The following is a 22,078-nucleotide window of genomic DNA, read 5'->3' as shown; positions in this document are numbered from 1 at the left end:
GTTCAGACAATGAGACCACATCAACCTCACACAATTCTGACCTATCTCCTCAGCTTCCTGATTCTTCACTCTTCCAAGCTACACTCCCTTTCCAACCTTGAATAGGCCTTTTCTGTCTCAGAGAGAAAAATCCTTTCTGATTATACAGCCACAGAGAACCATGCAATTTTTCCAGTGTGTGGTCTGCTGCAACTACACTGAGATATTGGAGTTTTTTCCAAATCAAAACAAAACCCACTTACAATTGTTCTTGGAACAAGAACACTTGTGTAACTGTGCTTGTATTTTTCTGTGTTACAAAATTACTTTCCTTGCATTATATTTGCTGCTTTTGGAAACTTTTTGTCCAAAGCTCAACTGGGTTTATGACCTGATTTTGTTTTTCAGAGGAAAACATTGGAATTATGGAAGAATATTGGAAGGAAGATAAATGAGGATGCTTTGCTTTACTGTGGGGAACACCAGTCTGGTATCCTGGGAAATCTGTGGGCAGCTTAGAGACAGTCTCCATTGCAAGAAAAGCTCCAGAGTCTGGGAGATTTTGTGTTTGAACTGGGATTCCTGAGGAAAGGTGGAGATGAGTGACTCTGAAACTTACACTGAATTTCCTTAGCAGCTCCTGCACTCTTATGAAAGACACTGCTCTCATATTTTATGCCCATTAAGCTCACTGAGGAGCTGCTATCACTAGCCACTGGCTTTATTGGGGTCATTATTTTAAAAAATTAAACTCTTTGAGAACCTGCCACCTCTGTTTTGCAAAGAAAGATTGTAAAGATTGGCAAGGACAGGATAAATCTGCAGAATCTATTCTGGCTGTACTATAAGCTCCAATTTTCAAGGTGTCATTTTCAAACCAGCTCCTAAACTGTATATTTTTAATGTTTCTTGGTGTGTGCAGAGAGGTGCAGACACTTCCTCCTTTTATGGAACTCCCAGATGGTCAAAACTCCTGAGACTTGGCGCTGGCACAGTCAAAGGTGCACACTGGATTTGGAACGCCCAAGCTCAGTGGTTGGTTAAAAATCCCAGCCATGATATATAATAAATGACAGATGTTATGGATACTCCTGGGTGCAATGAGGAAGGTCACAGAAATTTGCTTCTAAAAATCAATTTTAATTTCTCCTTTCCTGCTGACAGCTTGGTGCTAAGGGTGGGCCTCCATTTGATGTGAGCCCTGCAAGCTGCTGCAGGCTACCAGTGATTGGAATTTACTTGGACTAGTCTAATTGCTGCCTCTGCCATCATCTGTTTGCAATCACAAAGAGGAAGCTTCTGAAGCTTGGGAATGAGAGAAAATGAAGTGTCCTGACAATCACAAAACAGTAAGAAAGCTTTTGGAGGTTTTTCCATCAGTGTTTGTGAGTAGGAACAAAAAGAAACAGTTATATTTTCTTTCCATGTCCATCTTTACCCTGCACCCGTGACATAAATACACCCAGCACCAAAGAATAGTGGTAATTGGTGAAGGTCCCCAAGCACTGGCAGTTGATAATGAGTAAGAGCTCGTGAATTGTTTTGGAAGGGGTTGAATTAGTTCATTATTGAATTAGTTGAATTAGGTCATTACTAAAAACATACAGTTGTTCTTTCTATGGATATTCAGCTTAGATTATGAAATATCCACATTCAGGGCTTTAAATTCAGTTTTAAAACACATTTTATCTGTGGTTTTGCCCCAGAAGGGCCCTTTCTCATGCACCAGACAGGCACAAATTGCCAGGGAGTGCACAGATAAAACACTTTAATATCTAAAGACATCCAGACTCATTTTGCTTCTGCCCAGGGCTGGAGGCTGAGGCTGGAGAGGAGAGTTTGGAGCCTGAGGACAGCCTGGGCACTGCCAGCCTGACCTGCCCTGGCCTCCTCAGCCCTTCACTGGGAGCAGGTTTGAAAAACACCAGGGAAAGGTTCTGCACAGGGCACCAAGGAGCTGCAGACTCTGATTTCTGCCTGAGCAGCCAGGGAGCTCTGGCTGGCTGGCCAGGGCAGGTGGGGAAGGGCAGCAAAGGGAGCAGAAGGTTCTGTGCAGCCTCAGGAGCTGCAGTGTCAGGGCTGCCAGGGACAGGAGGGCTTTGCTCACATAAGCACAGCCTGAGAAAACTCCTGTCTAAACTTTCAGGCTCCTTATTTCCTAAACAAAATTTAAAATTTCATGAAGAAACTAAATATGAACTGGGATAATCTAAATTCTTTCACAGCTCTCACAGTGACAGTTGTTTGCTGCCATGGCCTGACCTTCTTATCAAAGCTTATTTATCAAATCAAACAAACAAACAAAGAAAAAACAGCTAGAAGAAAAATTTAAAAATTGTTTATTTCTGCTTTTTCAGGGATAAATTCAGAGGCAAGGCCTCACTAATGCTCCTTAGCAACTTCAGCTCAAGTCCAAAACCAAGTGATGCCCCTGGAGATTTATTGTGTTCTTAAAGTGAAATATCTGCCCCACTGCAGATACTGCACTTTGCTCCATCACAGCCTCCTTATTGTTTAAAAGGTAAATCAGGTAAAAGTGTAGCAAATTACAGCCTGCCTTAGTGAGCTCCCAGAGCCTCTGTCACTTTGCCATGGGAAGGGTTAAATACAGTCTAAACACAATAATAATAGCAGTATTTTTAATAGAAGAATTTAAGTATTTAAGATGCTGCTAATGGTACTTGAGATTATATTTGTGAACTTTCTTTTTGCTACATCAAATCAAGAAAGAATCTTAGTCCCAGTCATCTCTGAAATGCTTCAAGTTGGTATGATCCAAACTGATTTAGCATGTTTGTAAAAAGCCAAGCTACATTCTTTAGAATGAATCTTCCCATTATGCCAAAAATACAAATTCCAAAACATATTTGTAATAATAATAATAATAATAACAACAACAATGCTCCAGACATGCCAGGTTTCCAGTCTGGTGGATAGAAACTGTTGGCATTGTGCATTTTCCTTTCAGCTGGCCTCTGAAGACAGCATCAGTGAGGAACAGTGGGAGATAAGCAACACAGACCAGAGGAAGGAAAAGAGATCCTAAGAGCTGTCAGAACAGTGAGTAAATGTTTTAAAAAGGTTTCTAACAAGCACTTTCCTCCGAGCCTGTGCTGTAAAACAAGCAGCATGACAGGGAATCACAGATTGATTTCCCTGACAGGATGTGCAGGTGGGACTGCAGGCTTGTATAAACTTGAAAATTGTATTTATCAAAGGGTTTCATACTTGTGAAAGAACCTGAAGCAGCATTTTTTTCTACAGTGTCTCAAAGGAAAAGTTACTTGATTTGTAACATAGATCCAAATTCAGAGGGTAAATGTGAATTGTCTGTGAGAGGAGCAATTGTGTAGTGCCTGAGCTAAAGTCTGTTAAACCTTTGCTGGTGGTTGATTAACTGCTGAAAAAGAACATTAGCACTGCTGTGTGCTACCCATTCAAAGAAGTTTCAGGTTTTTTGTAATCAAGTATGACAACATTTTGGGTTTAGGTGTATTATATAACCACATGCATGTACAGAGGCCTGCAGACAGAGGTAGGAGTATTTCTTTTGCCTTTTAAATTGCAAATTTCAGTGTGAATCCTCCAGAATCAAGTGAGCCAGCAATAATTTCACTCCAGCATTACTTTGCTACATCACTTTGCTTCAGATCAGGCCTTGCTTGTTTGCCCCATGGTCTTTAAACCACAGAGAACAAGGTTTGCAAATGCTGTGGCCACTGCTGAAAGGAAACAGATGCTTTCCCAAAGGCAGAACTCAGGGCACTGCAAGCTTTGGAGCTCTGTCCCAGAGAAATGGGGTTTTGTTACCCTTGGTTTGCTAAAACCCAAGAATATATTATACACTGTATTACATTCAGATGATCTCATCCTAAGCAAAACAAGCTTGTGGGACCTCTGATTCTGATTAAGCATTTGGGCTCAAGGGGTTGTGCTACCATCCTACCTCGCTGGCAGGGGTTTTGTCGTGAGACATTTGTTATGTTTTTGAAGCAAATATTTCTGTGATAAGTGTTATATTAAAACCCACAAGGATGTGAATAATCGTGTTTTCAGTGAAGAGTTTAAATGGCATGCTATAAATAAAGCCAAGGCCACACATTGACTCGAAAAGGTAGGAAAAAACCCAACCAGAAATACTGAATAGCTCTGTTCATCCTGCCCACTAAATGGGGTGAGGCCGTGGGGGAAAATAGCTTTTAATTGTATCACACAGGAGATGGGAATTGGGAGTGCACATGGCAGCCTTAACTCTGGTGTTCCCAGCCCTTGAACACTTGACTTTTCAACCTTAACTTAGGTGGGTGGGGAGGTTCTTATGAATTTTGTCACAGGCAGCTCAATTCCCCTTGAAAGCATTGGTGATTTCAAGTTTATTTTGAAAATAAATTCCATTTCATTTACTCAGTCCCAACTACTGGTTTTTAAACTGGGCTAGGAAGGATAAATTCTCCCTGAAAAGGAGGATTTGGGTTAGGGTTAGGTGAAATGAGGCTCTCAGCTGCCACCTTGACTTCTCTCTGCTCACAAACGTCCAGCCAGGAGACAAAGCTCAGCGAGGCTCCTGCGAGGAATGGGCGCCCCAAGGAAAGCTGAGCAGCCTCCAAAGCTATGGAGCTGCAGTGACATCAGCACTCAGACATTTCCAGTTGGCTTTTCCAGCACATCCAGGCAATCAGGGGCTCTGGAGCCAGCACACACTGACTCTTTATGGCTCCCCCACTGGGAACACGGCTCTGTGAGAGACCCACTGCCAGTGCTGGGTCCAAAACACAAACAGGCTCGTTCTGTGCTGAGGGATTTGCCTTCCAAGCCTGGGCAGTGACTGTGTCCTTCAGCCAGAGCTTGTGTGGGGAGCAAACCTGAAATTCAGCCTTGTGATCCCCGGCCCTGGGCTCTCCGACCGCTGGCCATCAGCCTTTGTGCATCTCACACAGCTCCTGTGCCTTTGTGCATCTCACACACCTCCTGTGCCTTTGTGCATCTCACACACCTCCTGTGCCTTTGTGCATCTCACACACCTCCTGTGCCACCTGAAATCCCTCCTGACATTGCTGCTGGCCCCTCCTGAGAAGCTGAAAATTTCCTTGCTCTGTTGTATTCCATTTCCCAGCATGGAGATAATGCTGAGCTCCCTTTTGAAGTGCTGTAAGGGCTGGAGGTGAAAAATCCCCTCTGAAGAGTGCTCTTAAGTATCACTGGTGATTCTCCAGGATTGTTCATTCCTTTAATTCCACCTAAAGGAAATCCAGCACTCAGCCCTGCTTTACTCGTGGGAAGTAGATGCACTGGGCAGGATAAGAACTGGTTTTGTGCTTTCTTAGTGCAGCAGATGTGGGGCAGGAACAGAGGAATACATTGAGGTTCTTAAGCCAGAATGTTTTACCTTTCCTCAACTGGTCTTTTTTTTTTGGAGAAAGTAATTTTCCTCAGCCTTCCCCATCTCCTTACTAATGTCTTTCCATGTAGAAATAATATTTTGGATCTGAGATTGTGCCCTCTGAAGTGGTTTCCATCTTGCTGTCCTCCTAAGAGAACTTTAACCTGTATTGAATGATTGTGTTCAGCTACATATAATTACAAATCCATAAAAAAATAAGTCCCCTTGTATTTGTATACACTGCAGCAAAATGTACCTTTAAGGAGAAAACATTGCTTCAGTGTGACTGTCTGAATTTATTGGCTATTAGAAGCCTTACAGTGTATGGCTCACATTTTAGAACTCTTGATTTCAAGCTTAATGTGGTCAGGAAATATAAAAATACATTTATTTATGTCATCTACTAAAAATCTCAACCTATGTTACTGCAAGTTGAACCCAATCTGTGTTTATGTTGGAGATGAATGATTGGTTTGTAGCTGCCTGTGTTTCTAGCCAGGCTCAATGGAATGATTCTGCTGCACAACTCTGTGTGTATTTCTTTCTTTTTAACTTCTTTTTATTTAGTGCATGTGGCAGCAATTTCCTTCCTCCCAGAACCCACTGCCCAGTTCTCAAGGGCAGTGCAGCTGTCTGATAATAATAATTATTATTATCAGGCTGTGCACATGGAGTGCTAGGATTTACTGAATTGTTCAAAGTTGTCAAAATCCAGGCAAATATTTCCTTACTACTGATACCTGTTCACTGTTGCAAGATTTGATTTGCTTTGCTTTCCCAGGTCTTTGCAGCTGATATTTGCACAAGCTTTCCTTGTTATTGAACTGCAGGAAAATCTACCGAACAGAATTTCTTGTCAGACATTTGAGAAGTGGATATCTGTGTCACACAGGCTGCAGCAGCTTCCCTGTTGTCCCTTCTTGCCCTGGAGCTTTAGTTCTGGTTTTGTTCCTGGGCTGAAATCCCCACAGAGGGATCTCAGCTGAGCTTCCTTGTCCCTAGAACCAGGTCTGGCTCCGCTGCGCTGGGGCTGCAGAGGGGTCTGATGGCATTTCCTGCAGCAGGCACAGCTGAGAGCAGCTCTGCCCTCCTGCCATCAGCACATGTAACCTTTTTGTCCAGCAAATTTCCCATCCTGTGTAGGTGGACAATGAATATGAACACGATGCAACTGATCTCCTTTTAAATGTGAAGGCTCCCTGGTTGAAAACACCATGTCCAGGCACCTGGGGCTCTTCTGCTCCCTCTGAACAGAGCACCCCTGTTGCCTTAGACTTTAGTGATGGCAGAATCAAACTCTAAGTTTCAAATATGTTGAAAGTAAAATTTCTTTTCCCTCTGAAAGTGAGCGTGAATAACCAACTCAGTAAAAAAGGTGTAAAGAATGCAGAGCAGAAAAAGCCATGAAGATCTGGGGTAAAAATTCAGGGGAAGAAAAAAATAGCATTAAAATCTTGCTTGGGAGTCCAGAAGTTTGCCAGAAAATCGGAAGCTGAGGTTGGTGGAAAGGATTGTGGGACTTTGGATAAAAGCAGGAGACGAATTGAGGAAAAGCTAAATCACTGTGCCTGGAACTTTCATATCTTCCATAGCATACTCCAAAATGAGGCTTGGATCACTCATCCACCTTCCCAGCTACCGGGGAATTCATACCTTGGGGTTATTCACCCGGGGAGGAAATAATGTTTTAAGTATCTTTGGGTTTCCATGTCTTCTCCACTTTGTGTCTCCCTTCATACATAAAGACTCTTAAAACAACATTAATGTGTGTTACAGAACTGAAAATAATGCAAGTGTAGGGTAATTCTTTCACAAGGCTATTTCTTAATTTATATTAGCACTAATTTAGTTTAAAAAGTCATACATGCATCTGTCAGTATCAGAGCTCTGCTCATCCTGCAGTGTTGTCCTTAATTATTGTTGAAAGTTTCTCTAAAATTATGGGAGAGCATTGATCATTCCAATATATACATTTTTAATTAATTTTAATTCTCATGGGTGCCATCACCCAGCAAACAATCTCAATGCTCTAGTGGGACAATAAATGTGTGTAGAGCTCCCAGCCCTTGCAATCCAGTATGAAGAGCTGGGTGATTTTAAAGGAGCTGCTTTGTTTGCTCTAGGAATTCATCCACCTCTGGGGCAGAACTTCCAGTTGTTTTAACAGTGTGTGTCAGGATTAGCAGCCAAGTCCTGAATATTCTCAGCTCCTCAGGCCAACCCCTAAATGCATATGAAGGAAAAAAAAAAAAAAAAAAAAACAAAATAAAGAGGAAAAACCACCCACAAAACCAGTTTGGGAAGGCCTTTTTATGGGCGTGCTTGAAAGAAAATCAGCCAGAAATAATGTCCATCAAGCAATTCCATGTAGGAAAATGGGGCAGTTCTGTAAAACAAGGCTTGAACCCCAGCAGCAGTGGAGAGTGTGATGTTCTGCATGGCCTGTCTCTGGATATCTCCTTTATGAAGGTTTTTGACTTCTATAAGGATTTCTGCACAAATTTGCCAAAAAGTAGCTGAGGTCTCCTGGGCTCCTCTGCCTTGTCCTGCCACAGACATCTCATCCAACAGCCCTGGTTTGGGAAAGGAGCCATGAGGGGAAAAAAAAGAACAGGCTCCTTTTGTAGCTAATAACTTCCTTTAATTGGTAATTAAGCTGCCTGCTACTTATAAATGTCAATAAAGGTCAAAATATTTAGAAGCAGAATCGTTTTAGTGGCTTCCCATTTCTCATTGCATAAGCTGCCTGCTCGGACCACACACAGGCACATTTGAAGATGGTTTGGATTTCAGAGCCCTCATCTTCCCACCAAATTCTTCTCTAAAGCAGCCCAGAAGGGACAGAGCAGCTTTAGTCAGTAGGAGGGAGGATGTGAGCGGAGTCTTCTGGGTGAGCATTCCTCACATTTTGGAATTGCACCGCAGGCGCTGGGCTGCAGCAGGCAGGGCCTGGCCAGATGGTGCTCTCATTTATTCCTGCGTCCAGGGAAAGAGAGGGGCTGCATCCCATCCATGTGCAAAAGCACTCAAGGAAAAGCTGCCTGCTAACAGATTGAACACCAACTGCAGCTTGGAAATGAGAATTTAGTGTAAATCCTGTTGTTTCTGTCGAGCAGGGAAAAATACAGAGGGTTTGCTTGGGGAGTTAACATGTACAAACACTTATCCTCACTGCGTGGATCTGCTGGTTTTGTGAGCACTCTTCCCACTGAAATTAATCAGTTTACAAGGGGGCAAGTGAGGGGACATTTGGCTTTGAAGAGTGCAGAGAATGTATTCCCAGAGGGATCTTTGATCTTTTTATGGTGTTTTGTTTCTAAGTATGTGTGTGTGTGTCCTGCAGGGACTTGGCATTTTGGAAATCAGAGCCATGGGGACAAGACTTTGATATTGCACTGAATATAGCTGGAATAGTAGAATATGAATATGGCCTCCCTTTTAATGCTTTCCCAAAGGATCCTCAAGAAGCTCAGAGCATACTTTAGTATTCCATGAGCTCCCTGGGTAGGACAGGCTGGGGTTTTATGGGAGGACAGTGCAGTGGTGCTTTGCTGAATCTGGAGGTGGAGATGAGCTGAGGATGTCAGGTAGAGCTGAGAATGGGAAATCTTTACTCCCAGACTAAACTGGGGATGTTGGTGAGGGTGCCACATGCCCCCAGCTCAAGTTTACTCTTGGTAGCATCAGTCTGGATAGGTGGGAGACCTGAAAATGTCCTGGAAGGGGAGATGTCCTCTTGGCACCTTCATCCTGTCTGGGAAGTTCCCACTGGAGCCCCCCAGCCCAGACAGGCCCAGCTGTCACCGGAGGCCAAGATTCCATGGGCTCCTGGGTGTGGAAAATCATTCCAGCCACGTGGAATCTCCAGCTTTTCCTGGGGCAGGTTTGCTCTCTGCCTGCACGGTGTGGTCCCTGTTACTGGGTAACTGATCAAACATTGCTGGTTTTACAAATAAAGGTACTTTTGCCATAAAAGCATCGAGCCAGGGGAGCACGAGGCACGCACACTGATGTGACTCCTGCTGCCTTGTTTGCTCCCTGTGTCAGCCCCAGATGTTTTCTGCAAAGATTTGAAGGAAGTGACTGTGAAGAGCAGCTTTATAGATCCAAGTGGTAGCTTTCAAATCCAAAAATGCTCTCTGAATTCAGGAGATTTTGTTAAAGACCATAAGCTTAAAGCAGATAAGTATCCTTTCAAAATTCATTGTTTCCTGGGTGTTTTTGGAATATTTGTATCTATTTTCTTCCAAACTTTTATTCTGTAATTGTGACGGAGAGAAGCTTCTCATTAAAAACTCAGAAAACAGAGCACTCTGAAAATCACTTTTATGATTTCAGAAGCTTCTCTTTTGCTGATAATACAAGTAATTATCCCAGAAGAGCAGTAGGACTGTTTGACCACCATACCAGAAAAATATATATATTTTGATATTAAAGACACAAACATGAATTAAATAGCATTTTGAGACTTTTGAGATGAAGTTCCTATTGCTTCATCTTTCATAAATCCTCTCATCATTTGACTGGGGATGGTAATGTTTATGTGTCCATCTTAAGAGCCAAAAATGGACAAATGAAGATAAACACTCAAGGAATTTAAACTTTCGTTTTTATCTCACAGTTTCTGTAACATGATTAGGGTTTGTCCTGATCCTTACGCTAAAACTCTTCCCCAGTATCAGCACAGCCCTGCACCAGGCAGGATTTGTGTCTGTGCCTCCCTGTCTGCCGTGATCCATCCCTGTCCCACATCCTTCAGCTGATGGAATTCGCAGATTATTGGAGGAGGAACAGAGGAATGGGAAGGGTGACTTATTTCTTACATCATGATTCTGTGCATCTCCAGTGGGACTGAAGGAAAAATCAAAAAGAAGGAAAGAAAATGAGTGAAAGATTAAAAACCAACATATATTTAAAAATAGAGGACGAAAGAAAATAATTCCAAAGGCTGATTATTATGCTAAAAGAAATCTATATATTCTCCTGGGATATTGGTAAGAAGCAGTGAAGGAGTGGGGAGGAAGGTGGGAAGAGCTGGGCTTTTCCTTTCCCTGACCCCATCTCCTCATCTCCCTGCAAGTTTTTCTGTAGTTTGGGTGGTGTGGAAATGCCTGTGATCATCCTTAGGAATTCTTTCCTGTGTTCCTTCCTCTCCTCATTCACACAAACACTAAATCCCTGCTGGCAGCCCTGTACCCCTGTGCTCACGGGATGCTGAGCACTGACAGCTCCAGCCACCAACAAATGGTGCTGCACATTTTCCTTACGGTTTCCCAGCACCGAGTGTATGATTTAGATCCTTCAGCCTCCAAAGTGCTCCACTGGGTGTCCTTTAATATTGCATTATATTACTCATGATGCATAGTCGATTCCACTGCTTCCATTTACTTTAGCAATGATAAATGGCACAAACTGGACGAGAAGTTTATAAATTTCAAGTGCTTTGTAGGCAACTGTTACCCAGAGAAATTTTCAAACTGTTTGTCACTTTGGGTCATGGAAAAATTGCTTCCAGAAGCCTGGTTAATGAGTTTCAAAACAGGGTAAAATGCATGAATTTTTTATGACTAAGAAGCATATTAGTGTCAAGTTTTTCCCTTCTGTAGGAATCGTCAATTCTGCACAGTTAATATTTTAAAATAGTTTAAAAATATAGCAGAAGAACTGAAGGAACTTGCAACTTAGTTTTTCTCACTGTGATGGCTTCCTAGAAACTGTTCAGCTGCCGGGGCAGGGCTGGAGCATCGTGGCCCAGCCGATTCCTGTGTATGGGAAGTTGAGGCAGCTGCAGTAACCCTTGCCCTGGCGAGTGTGGTGTTAACACCGGTCTGTGCCATCCCTCTCCTCGTGTTTGGAGTGTCCCGGAGTGGAGGGAGCTGGAGTTTGTGCCTTTTGGTCTGGCAGTGCTGCTTCCCCTGGGGTGATCTGGGCAGTCTGCGTATTCCTGCTCCCTCTGGCCATTTGTTGGCCGTGGATGAGCCACACTGCAGGATGGAAGCAGGGCTCCTGGCCTGCTGTCTGTGCTGCTGGAATGGTAAACAAAGCCAGCAAAGCAGGAGGACAAAGGAAATTGGAAAGGACTTAAGGAGCATTTACAGGATCCAGTTCTCTCCATTTCCCACAAGCAGCGAGGTAAAGCACTCAGTGAGAGGAGGATGGGATGATGGCTTTACTGCACGGAAATGCTGGACCTTTGGGCATGGAACACATCCAGAAATGTTCATTCCTATTTAACCCTCGCAGGACGGGCTACTTGTGTCCTGCCTGCCCGTGAGAGCTCACCGTCCCCAAAATTGGTCCTGAGGAAATCGGGTCTGCCCACGCCCCAGCAGTGCTTGACAGAGGGGATCATGGCTTTAAACTGCCAGAGGGCAGGGTTGGATGGGATATTGGGAAGGAATTCCTGGCTGTGAGGGTGGGCAGGCCCTGGCATGGTTGCCCGGAGCAGCTGGGGCTGCCCCTGGATCCCTGGCAGTGTCCCAGGTTGTCCCAGGTTGTGCGGGGCTTGGAGCAGCCTGGGATAGCGGAAGGTGTCGCTGCCCCTGGGGTGGAACGAGATGATCTCCAATGTCCCTTCCAACCCAAACCATTCCGGCGAGCGGCGCGAGGAGCCGGCAGCGACCGCACGATGGCAGCGTGGGATCGGCCGAGGGAGCCGGGAGCGCCCCGGGGGCACCGGGAACCCCAGGATCGGGGAGCGCCTCGAGGGCACCGGGAACCCCCGGGATCGGGGGATGCCCCGAGGGCACCGGGAACCCCCGGGATCGGGGGATGCCCCGAGGGCACCGGGAACCCCCGGGATCGGGGGATGCCCCGAGGGCACCGGGAACCCCCGGGATCGGGGAGCGCCCCGAGGGCACCGGGAACCCCAGGATCGGGGAATGCCCCGAGGGCACCGGGAACCCCCGGGATCGGGGGATGCCCCCAGGGCACCGGGAACCCCCGGGATCGGGGAATGCCCCGAGGGCACCGGGAACCCCAGGATCGGGGGATGCCCCCAGGGCACCGGGAACCCCCGGGATCGGGGGATGCCCCCAGGGCACCGGGAACCCCCGGGATCGGGAAATGCCCCGAGGGCACCGGGAACCCCAGGATCGGGGGATGCCCCGAGGGCACCGGGAACCCCCGGGATCGGGGGATGCCCCGAGGGCACCGGGAACCCCCGGGATCGGGGAATGCCCCAAGGGCACCGGGAACCCCCGGGATCGGGAGAGCCAGGAGCAGCCCGGGACTGCCGAGGGAGCCGGGAGCATCCCGGGAGCATCCCGGGAGCATCCCGGGAGCATCCCGGGAGCATCCCGGGAGCATCCCGGGAGCATCCCGGGAGCATCCCGGGAGCATCCCGGGGCCGGGGGAGCCGCTGCCCTGCCGGGCCGGCCGGAGGGACGGGCTGCAGCAGCAGCACGACACAAAACGCCACTGTGCACGATAATCTTTAGCCTCGTGTTGTCCCACTGCAAGCAGCCGCTGCAGCAGGTCAGGGTTATTTCAAATGAGACTTTGACATTTTGCTTTCCTGTGTTTTGTGGTTTCCCTTCCCCCGCAGCCCAACCTTTGTGGGGGTGGTGGAAGAGGTGGAAGCCCACGCGGTAAAAGGGAGCTCACAGGAATATCACATTTTGCAGAGGCTCCTTTACTGCACAGCATCCACAGAGCTGGGCAGGCCGGCAGGATCCATCCCGGCTCCAAGGAAATCCTCAATGGAGAGCCCAGCCTTCACAGCCCTGGCCGTGAAAGCACGTGGCTGATAGGCACTGGGGAGGATCTCTGAAAGTCTGAACAAAAATAAGGCAGAACTGCTCATATCAGATCCATCTGGTAGAGCTGCACAAAAACACCCAGCCAGGCTTTCCTCTATTCCTTACAAACTGTGCTTACATTATATACATCGTCCCTATTGTGCATTGTAGGGGATGGTCTCTCTCAAATGCCAGCGTCTTCTGGCTTTCATTTGTTCCCAGACCTCCCACCAAGTGGCTGCTGATTGAAACCCTTTTTACTCTCCTGCCAGGTTTAGCAAAAAGGGCTTGGTGTACTCAGGGCCTTTGATCTATCTGGGATGAACATTTTCATTGAAAGAGGTGGATGAGTCACTCTATATTTGACACGGAGCTGTCTTGGAATACCTCTGGATTTGCCTTTTCAAGCTCTTCTGTATTTTTTTTTTTTTTTTTTCAGTGTAGCTATAAATATTTTTCTCTGCGAGAAGCATGAAGCTCTTTTTTGGAAATGAAAGAGCCCTATTCCAAATAGGAAAAACACACTTAGCTAAGGTTTGTGCAGTGCATATTTAGTGGTGGAAGGTGCTGTGTTGGCCCTGCCTTGCTTTTCAATACAATATCCTGCAGTGTGAAATGAATGGCTGTATTTAGAGGTATCTGGAAGTGATGACTGATGTTTGGAGAAGTTACAAGGCTTTTCCTTTTCCACATGAACTCTCCAACCTGGCATTTCCACAGCAGTGAAATACTTCTGGGGCTGAGATCATCTGATTATTATTTCCTGTGTCATGTGCAGAATTTATTATTTTGTTGAATATTACAAATATATTCTTAAATTGCCTGAGTTTGGGGTACTTCTTCAAAGTTCACTGGCATAACAGGGATATTGGACTGGCAAAAATAACTTTTTGTCCTTGGATATTTTTTTCCTGTGATTAATGAATGAAAGTCACAAATGAAAGAGGGGGAAGGGAGAGTGAAATTCCCTAAAAACACTATGGAGATAATCTGTAAAAATTAAAATATGTATTTTTGCACTAATAACTCCTAAAAGTCAGAAATTTGGACTATTTGCTTCAGTGTCCAATTATTTTTTCTTCTCTTCTTTGGGAAAAGTGAACACTTTTGTGCTAATGCAGGATTATTCCTGGTCACAGCAGAATCAGTGCTGCTACTGGGAATTGCAGAGGGCAGTGGGTTCATTGCCTCAAATATTTTCATCAAGACTTTTAATCTATTTTATACCTCTAAAACATGAAACAGAACAGACTAAAATCTTAAATTGTCCAAAGGGGTCCCAACCTAGGGCATTCTGTGATTGTATAGAATCCAGTAAAACCTCTTCAAATAAATTGTGACATTAAAATGCCAATTAAAATGTGTGTGTGGTCATTGCAAGCATTAAATCAGGACATCAGAAATAGTGACAGTTATCTCCCTCTCGATGCTGTTGTTTTAAACTGGGCTTAATTCTCTAAAGACTGACTTAAATGCCACGTAGAGCACGCTTGAGCTGCTTTGTGTGTGCTCAGAGCAAGGTTTTTTGGGGCTCTTTTGCTTACAAATAGAGTGGGAGAATAAATAATTAAAAAAAATATATTGGCATCTGGATTCCTGCAATTTGTGTATTTGTAACACCACCCATACTTCTTCCTCCCTTATTTTGGCATCTTGCTTGGTATGTGGGTCTTCATTAAGGGATATTTTGTCCTTTGGCTTTTCCTACACATGATTACACAGTAGCCATCCGTTCCCAACATCTGTGTTTACGAAAACCTTTCCAATAAATCTGTGCAGAAGGGAACTGTCCACATTTCCTCCGAGTCCTGCAAAAGATGCTCTTTTTCTTTGTGATGAATTGGTTCAAGATTGCCCAGCTGAGATGTTTGGTTTTGAGGTGAATCTTCAGCATCACTCCAGAAGAGGATTGGAAACGGACCCTGGGTGGGCAGGCAGTGCCTCCAGGGCTGGCCAGGACACCCTGAATCCTCATCCTGCATGGCAAGGCCAGCTCAGGGTGTCCCGAGGAGAACATCTAAGGAGTGATTTGGGCAATCAGCTGGTCTGCCTGTGTGCCACCCTCTGTTCCTGGGGGTGGCTGCTGCAGCTCCCGCACTCCCACTGGCTCAGACCCCCTTTGGCACAGACCGTCAGCGTGGGATTTTGGCCAGCATTGCCAGCTCTGTAAGACAGGGCTGTTCTCAGGCAGATTTTTGGCTCCCTGATTGCAGTCACATGAGGGTGCATAGCTCCAGTTGTGGCTGTGGAACAAAAGCCACCAAGTGTCCCAGTGCTAGGAGCGAGCTGTGAGAACACCAGCAGCCAGGCACAGCTGTGTGCTCCTGGGGCAGCTTCAGCTCCTGCTCAGCCCTCACACTCGGCATGTTTTGGAGCACATGGGCTTGAGTTTCACCAGTGAGGGGGCAGGCTGGGAGCCAAATCCTACAGGTGATGCCAATCTGGGCAGAATGTTAGTCTATAGGGACCACCTGAAAACCATTACAGAGCTAACGAGCTTTTATCAGGGGGCAGAAGTAGCTTGGGAATCTTTTTGTGGGTGAAATTTTGGGTAGCTCACGCTGTTCTGGAGGTCTCTAAGGCCCAGGAATTATGAAGATGATCTGGATTTTGAAAAGCTTCACCACTCAGCTTTTGATCAGTCAGGTAACACTGCCTTTAACTCTTGGGGTGCTTGTGCTCTATGGTCTGTGGCACATTTACTGCAGACTAAATTCTCAACTATCATCAGAACTATTTGCCTGCTCTGCAAAACTTGCAGAAACAGAGGCTGGTGCCCTCCAAACTTCTAGACTCGGGACTTACCTACTGTTTTTCTTTGAATAACTTTTGTTAACATTGGCAACAGGGCGTGGGTTAATTTATCTTGGGACTGGGAGTGTTGAACAGGTGTGAGGACAGGGGTGTCTGAGGGTTTTTTCTTTTATTTCTTTCTGTGTCTGTGCTCAGTGGCTTGGCCAGACTCAAGGATGGTGCAGAGGGACTGGGTTTGGAGTTGAGTAACTCGACCTGAAGAGTTACACAGAGATTTATGAATCAGGAGCTGGTCACTGTTGGATTAAGCTCAGTCAGATGGCATTAGAGGATAAGCCCTGACTCTTTGGGGCTGAGTGCACCTTCAGTTTTTCCAGCTCATACTCACCAAGAGACAAAACCTGAACGACAAATGTGCTCAGGTTCCTGTGTGCTGTCCCTACAGCCATTACAGGGCACTGTGAAACCACAGCCTGCCTCCATGTGACCTTAAAAGATATTGAAGAAATTCCTACTGATACTCTCTGGTTCTTGGACAAAGGATTTCTTCTCTGGCAGTCATTTGCCCATCAATAAAACTGCAGTATTTTGTTTCTAATCCCAGGGAGAGCCAGTTTTCATTAAATTAAGGAAATGTCTTGCTTTTCTCTGATGTGAAAAATCAGAGTTTCGAGGGCAGTATATCGTTATCTTCAAATTCCTAGGCCTCCCCTTTTCCTGATATAAGTAGTCCTGAACTGAATGTTTCCTGAGTATTAAGAAACAAACATTTTGCTCAGTTTCTCCTCCAAAGTCTCATGAATTCAGTGGGAAAAAGACCCAGGCCTTTGTGGAGATGTCGTTATCTGTCAGCTCTCTTTAAATTCATTTGAGGGATTTTTATAACATTGTTTTTCCTTTCTTCTCATTTGTGTTTTACATACAAGTCCTGGTATTTTGGTTGAGCCCACAAACAACATGAAGCCTTAATTTTTCCTGCGTACTGCAAACCAGACTTTTCCCCAGCACCAATTATCCGGAAGGGAGCTGCGGATGTAAAACCACACCAAAAAGTCTGAAGCCCATTCAAAAGCATTTGAGTTTCTTGTAAAAGCCCCTGTTCCTCAGTGTGTGTTGTCTTTGGGCCACCTTGTTTTCCACCATGGCTGAGAGGTGCCGCCCATTTTACCATCTTCTTCCTCATGGTGGTTGCTCTGGCAAACAGGAGATTTATGGTTGTTGCTGGGGAGAAAAGAGCTCTCCACAGCTTCTGTAGAATTTCTCTTTTTTATGTATGCCGTGGAAACCCAACCTAGAACTGAGGTTATGACAAACTGGTTGTGTGCAACTCTCCCTTCCAGTGACCAGCGCGCTAAAGTTTGGTTTCTAGGAAGAAATGTTTTCAAGACTGGACTTTGTTTAAAGGGATAAAAGTGTTTGTGAGCTGTGTGTGGGCAGATTTAGCAGGAATGCCTGATGGGACCCTATGGAAGGCATTCCTTAATCACCTCAGTCTGCAGCCTAGCAGTTTCACCTGAACTGCCCCTGATGTCGGTTTATCCCCGCTCAGGGCTGTGAAATGGGGTGGCTACAGCCCACCTCTCCCAGGCTCTGGAGCTGCCTCAGGTGATGGCACCTGCAAGGATGAGGTAACACTGGACAGGACAAACTTCCCCTGGCTTGCCAAAGCCCCATCGGGAAGAATCCACAGAGACAGCAACAATAAATGGCATTTAGGTCTCTGTGTTATGCACCAGAGCCATAATGCCCATTTTATTTCTTATTGTTTGTTTCTTACTGAGCTGCAGGGAAAATACAGTCAGAAAGAAGTTCAGTCCACAATGCTCTGATATTTGCATTTTCTGCCCCAAAGCATTTGCTGCTGGGAGCCACTGGAGACAGGATGCTGTTCTATATGGACTTCTGATCTGATGCAGGTTGATTGTTTTCCTGCTTTTAAATACTTTAGGGCTGGATTTTGGCCAGATCTCCTGGGGCCTATATGAAGATAACAAATCAAAATGTCTTCCCCAAGGAGCAAACAATTTAAGCACAAGACAAGAAAGACACAGGAACAGAGACAGTCTGGGGAGTATTAAGAACAAGTTTAAAATTTCCAGCTATTAATGAGAAAAGGTCTTTCATTTTTCATCCAGCTCTGGGGAGGACATCTGAAGAGTTTGGATTTCAGTTTCACGGTCTGGGAAGGCGTGCTGGCAGCATTGTTGTTTATCTCTCCTGAGAAACAGCATGTTTCAAGTTGATTCTCGCTCGAATAAAGGTTTAAGAAAAATATTTTGTTTGCTGCTTTCTCAGCTGTGCACAGCATTTGTCTTCATCCTTTGCTGGTATAATATTATAATAGTTTCTTGTAAGTGCTGAGCCTTTACTGCTGACAGCTGCTGAGAAATGATGTTGTCATGAATCATGCTTGCAAACACAGTTCTGTGATGTGACCAGTTCTCAGCCCCCATAATTAACAGCCAATTACTTCCTCTCCGAGAAGCCAAAGCTCCAGCAGATGAAAGAAATAGTGTTGTGGGAGCAGATGTGTTGTATCAGTTCCTGTGTCCTCTGCAAACAGACAAACACTGGCTTACATGGGAGTGCAGCAGTGGAAGTCCCCAAAACCACGCCTGGGTTTGGCCATCTGGGCTCGGAGTGCGTGAGGAGAGTGAAAGGGAGGAGGAGGAGGAGGAGAGGTCCATCCCGGCCGGGCTGCAGTACCAGCAGGTCGGCGCTCCGGAGCTTTCTGCCCGCTGTGCCCGGGAGGGCAGAGCCGCAGGCTCGGATGCCCAAGGCCTGCCCAAGCCCTGCCGGAATGGTGCCAGCCCTGTGCCGCAGCCTTTTGTTCAACCAGGACAGCCCGAGCCGAGCCCTCTCCAGCTGCGGCTCGCGTGGCACAAACCAGCCTGGTTTAGGAGACAGAGCTGGGGAAGGCGACCAGCAGAGCCTGCGGGCAGTCATTTACTGGCTTTTTCTCCTCTTTATTGGTTGTTTCTTACCAGAATTCCATCTTTCTTGGTTCACTTGTATCATCTGTGCAGGAGTGATTTCCTGGGAGCAGATTTAAGCCTGTAGGATGTTCCCAAGCTTTTTGCTTTCTCTTTCTTCCATCATTTTGTATGTGCAGTACTTGACTGAGCAACTAAATTCTGCATCTTGAAGGGCTGGCTGGGAATTAATAAGTAGAAAGAGTTAAATCAGGATTTCAAAAGGAGACTTTGCTCTGGATGTTTCATTATGAATCCTCCACATAGTCCTTGGTTTTGTCGACATAACATTCACTGTCAATGTTCCTTAATATCATGAAATGTATGCAGAGATAATAAGGACCTAAAATTAACTAAAGGGTTCTCTGTCATTTGCTTTATCATAGCTGGTTTAAGGGTGGTGGTGCCACCAATCTCCTTTCCAGAAATATGTGATGGAATTTTAATTAAAACTGTATAATGATACCCAAAGTGTAAGAATAAAAGTGGGGGTGAATGCTGTTGCAGTAAATCTGTGTGTGCCATGAAAGGAGCATTCTTAAATATTCTGCAGTATTTTTTTAGCTCTGGATCTCCTCAAAACTGCTACCAACTGTCTGGCTTTGGAGAAAGCTACTTTCCTGCCTCTGCTGCTTCTATAAAATGCATTCAGAACATTTACAGGAGGCTGGAGGAGTTAGTATTTCTGTAATTCTCTAAACATTTGAAAATGTAAAATATTTGCAGATGCAGTGCCATATGTAACTCCATAACAAATTTTTATTCCTTGTAAACTAAATTTCTGAATAGCAAGAAGTCTCTTGGCTGGCTGCTTCTCAGCTGTGAGACTTTGAGAGATGCTTTTTGGGGAATGAGTCATGCAGGCTGTGCTCCCAAGCCAGGCTTTACCACCTCCCACCCCGGTTTGTTGTTGCTCTCACATCAAGAGTGGTGCAAAGCCAGAGCCTGCTGCTGGCTTTGAGCATCCTGTGTTCAGCTGGCTCTGTGATTCACTCTCTGGGATCAGCCCCACTTCAGAATGGATCAAGGAACAGGCTCTCTTGCCTTTTAACCTTCTGTAATTTGTACCAAGGCTTTCCTCTGCAGTTGCAAAATCTGTGTGTGTGAAAGCTTTGCTCACCAGCAAACCCCGTCAGCCTGACCAAAACAGAGTTTCATAATGTGTTGTTTGGATTATGAGAGTCTCCTTCTCTCCCCACCACCCCTCCTCTACAGGATTCAAAAAGTTTTGTGGAGTTTAACGTGGCCTCTCCCCCTTTAGAGCTGCGTGATGCTAATGAAATAACTCACAGCTCATCAGCGTTATCCGGCTGGGTTTATGGAGCATTTGGCCTTCAAATTCAGCCTTTCTGGTCAGCAGAAACGCCCCACATCCAATGAACAAATAGAATGCTTTTCCAAGAGAGCAGTGCTTTGGATGAACGTGAGAGCCTGAGAAAAACCCCAAAATTGCCTTTTCTGGTTAGTATGCCTGTAAGGATCGTGATCGCCTCAACTTCCACAGGGCTCCAGCAGGACCCAGGCCAGCCTCGTGCTCCTGGGCCACTTCCAAGTGCCATCCCAAACCACTTCCTCTCTGTCTAATGTTCTGCTAGTGTGCTTCCTTCCCATTTATCTTCATCCCCCTGCCACTGGCAGCCCAGGAGAGAAAACAGCTCGTGCTGCTAACGGAGTCAGGGGCATGGTGCTGGGTGGCAGAGCTGGCTCTGACCTGGGGAAAAGTGATCCAGACTGGCCACTGCTCCCCATTCCCAGCGTGCCTGGTCCAGGGGAAGAGGAACTATCAGCCCTCGGTGTCCCTGTCAGCCTCCCAGCTGTGTTGATATCCCACAGGAGGACAAAGCTGGGAAGTGCAGTTCTGATTTTGGAGATGGCTTTGGGTTTTGTTTCTGTTGAGTCTCAGTTTCCAGGAAGAGCTTTGTGGGTCTTTGGTGAGAACTGGACCTCTAAAACCCATTGCTGGGAATGTTCTACCTGCAGAAGTCCCAGAGATTGCCCTGGAGGCTTCACTCACAGCACTGCTGGTGAGAGAGGCTCATAAGGCAGAATTGCTGCTTTAAACTTTCTATATCCCATGTCTCTTAAAACCATTGTAATCAGTTTATTTTAGGACTAGCTGTCCAATGACATCCTGGTGATTAAAAAAAAAAATCAACAGGAAATTCTGAATATGAGTCATGCCTTTGTCTTAGTGTTTTTCAAGGATTTTTGGAATTTATTAAAAAAAAAAGAAAAAAACCAGAAATCCTTGATGTTGACAGGAACAACCTCAAAGTCCAAGTACTGAGAAGTCCCTTAACAAGGAAAGAATGTCTGTAAACCCCATTATTTACTTGATATCAAGTCTTTTTGATTAACCAAAACCCCGCAACTCTCCCAAACCCCCCAACTTCCAGGTTCATCCTTGGGTTTTGGGGACAGACCCAGTGTCCTGGATATTTCTCTGCCACCTGGGAAAGTTGAGTTCAATGCTTTGGTGATAGGAAGGGTCTGCACCGTGGGACACTGCAGAAATCCCAGATGTTCCTGAATATCAGATGCTTTAGGAACATGCAGGGATTAATCCTGTGCTCCCATCTGGAGCTCACAGACTCCTGATAACTGCATGGATGTAGCTGCCAGCTCGCTGCATTCCAAGGGCAGAAGCAAACTGCTGTGGAGCAGTATGGAAAATGGGAGCCCATTGGGAGGGACTGAGACTCTGCAGAGGCTGGAGCACTCAAGCCAATCCCTGCCACAGGTCTTTTAATAACTGAAGACAGGGAATTATTCTCCATCACATGGAAAAAGCTCAAAGTAGTATTGAAATTTTACTACAGTGAACGGTATGATTTCCCTTGTCCTCCTCGTGCCTTTCATGGGGAAGCAATAGGAATTATAGAGAGGGATGGAGATGAAACCATACATCCTCTGGTTGTCCTGAAGTCCTTTGCCTGGAGATTTTAGAGCAGCCCTTGTTCTCTCATCATCTGTTTTTTGTGTGAGGTTAGGCTGCTAAGTATTCATCCTCAAGTGATGGACCTGCAGCTGATGGAATCAATTTCAAATAAAGGTGAAGCTGGATTCAGACAAGCATTGACCCATGCAGGACCACTTTTACCAACCCCGGCCACCGCGAAAAACCATGTCAGGCTCTGACATTGCAGCAGCGCTGTAAGAATAACAAAAAAAAAAAAAAAATAGAAAGGGAAGACAGCAGGATGAGCAGCTGGCGGGGTGAGGGAGCTGCTGTCCTTGGAAGAGGAGCCTCAGGT

At 45.7% G+C, this 22,078-nt stretch overlaps 1 long non-coding RNA gene across 4 annotated transcripts in view; it reads left to right on the top strand.

Moving 5' to 3' along the window:
• Window positions 1-22,078, top strand: part of LOC137481665 (uncharacterized) — a 158,958-nt gene that overhangs the window by 2,022 nt on the left and 134,858 nt on the right. For all 4 annotated transcript variants that reach the window (XR_011003585.1, XR_011003582.1, XR_011003583.1 and 1 more), the window contains exons 2-4: window positions 388-1,364; window positions 2,337-2,500; window positions 2,948-3,039. This is a non-coding gene — a long non-coding RNA (uncharacterized lncRNA). The remainder of the gene's footprint in view (window positions 1-387; window positions 1,365-2,336; window positions 2,501-2,947; window positions 3,040-22,078) is intronic.

This window comes from Anomalospiza imberbis, chromosome 13, assembly GCF_031753505.1.
Source record: "Anomalospiza imberbis isolate Cuckoo-Finch-1a 21T00152 chromosome 13, ASM3175350v1, whole genome shotgun sequence".
NCBI lineage: Eukaryota > Metazoa > Chordata > Aves > Passeriformes > Viduidae > Anomalospiza > Anomalospiza imberbis.
Note: the sequence above shows the minus strand (reverse complement) of the source record. Positions and strands in the feature narration are given on the sequence as shown.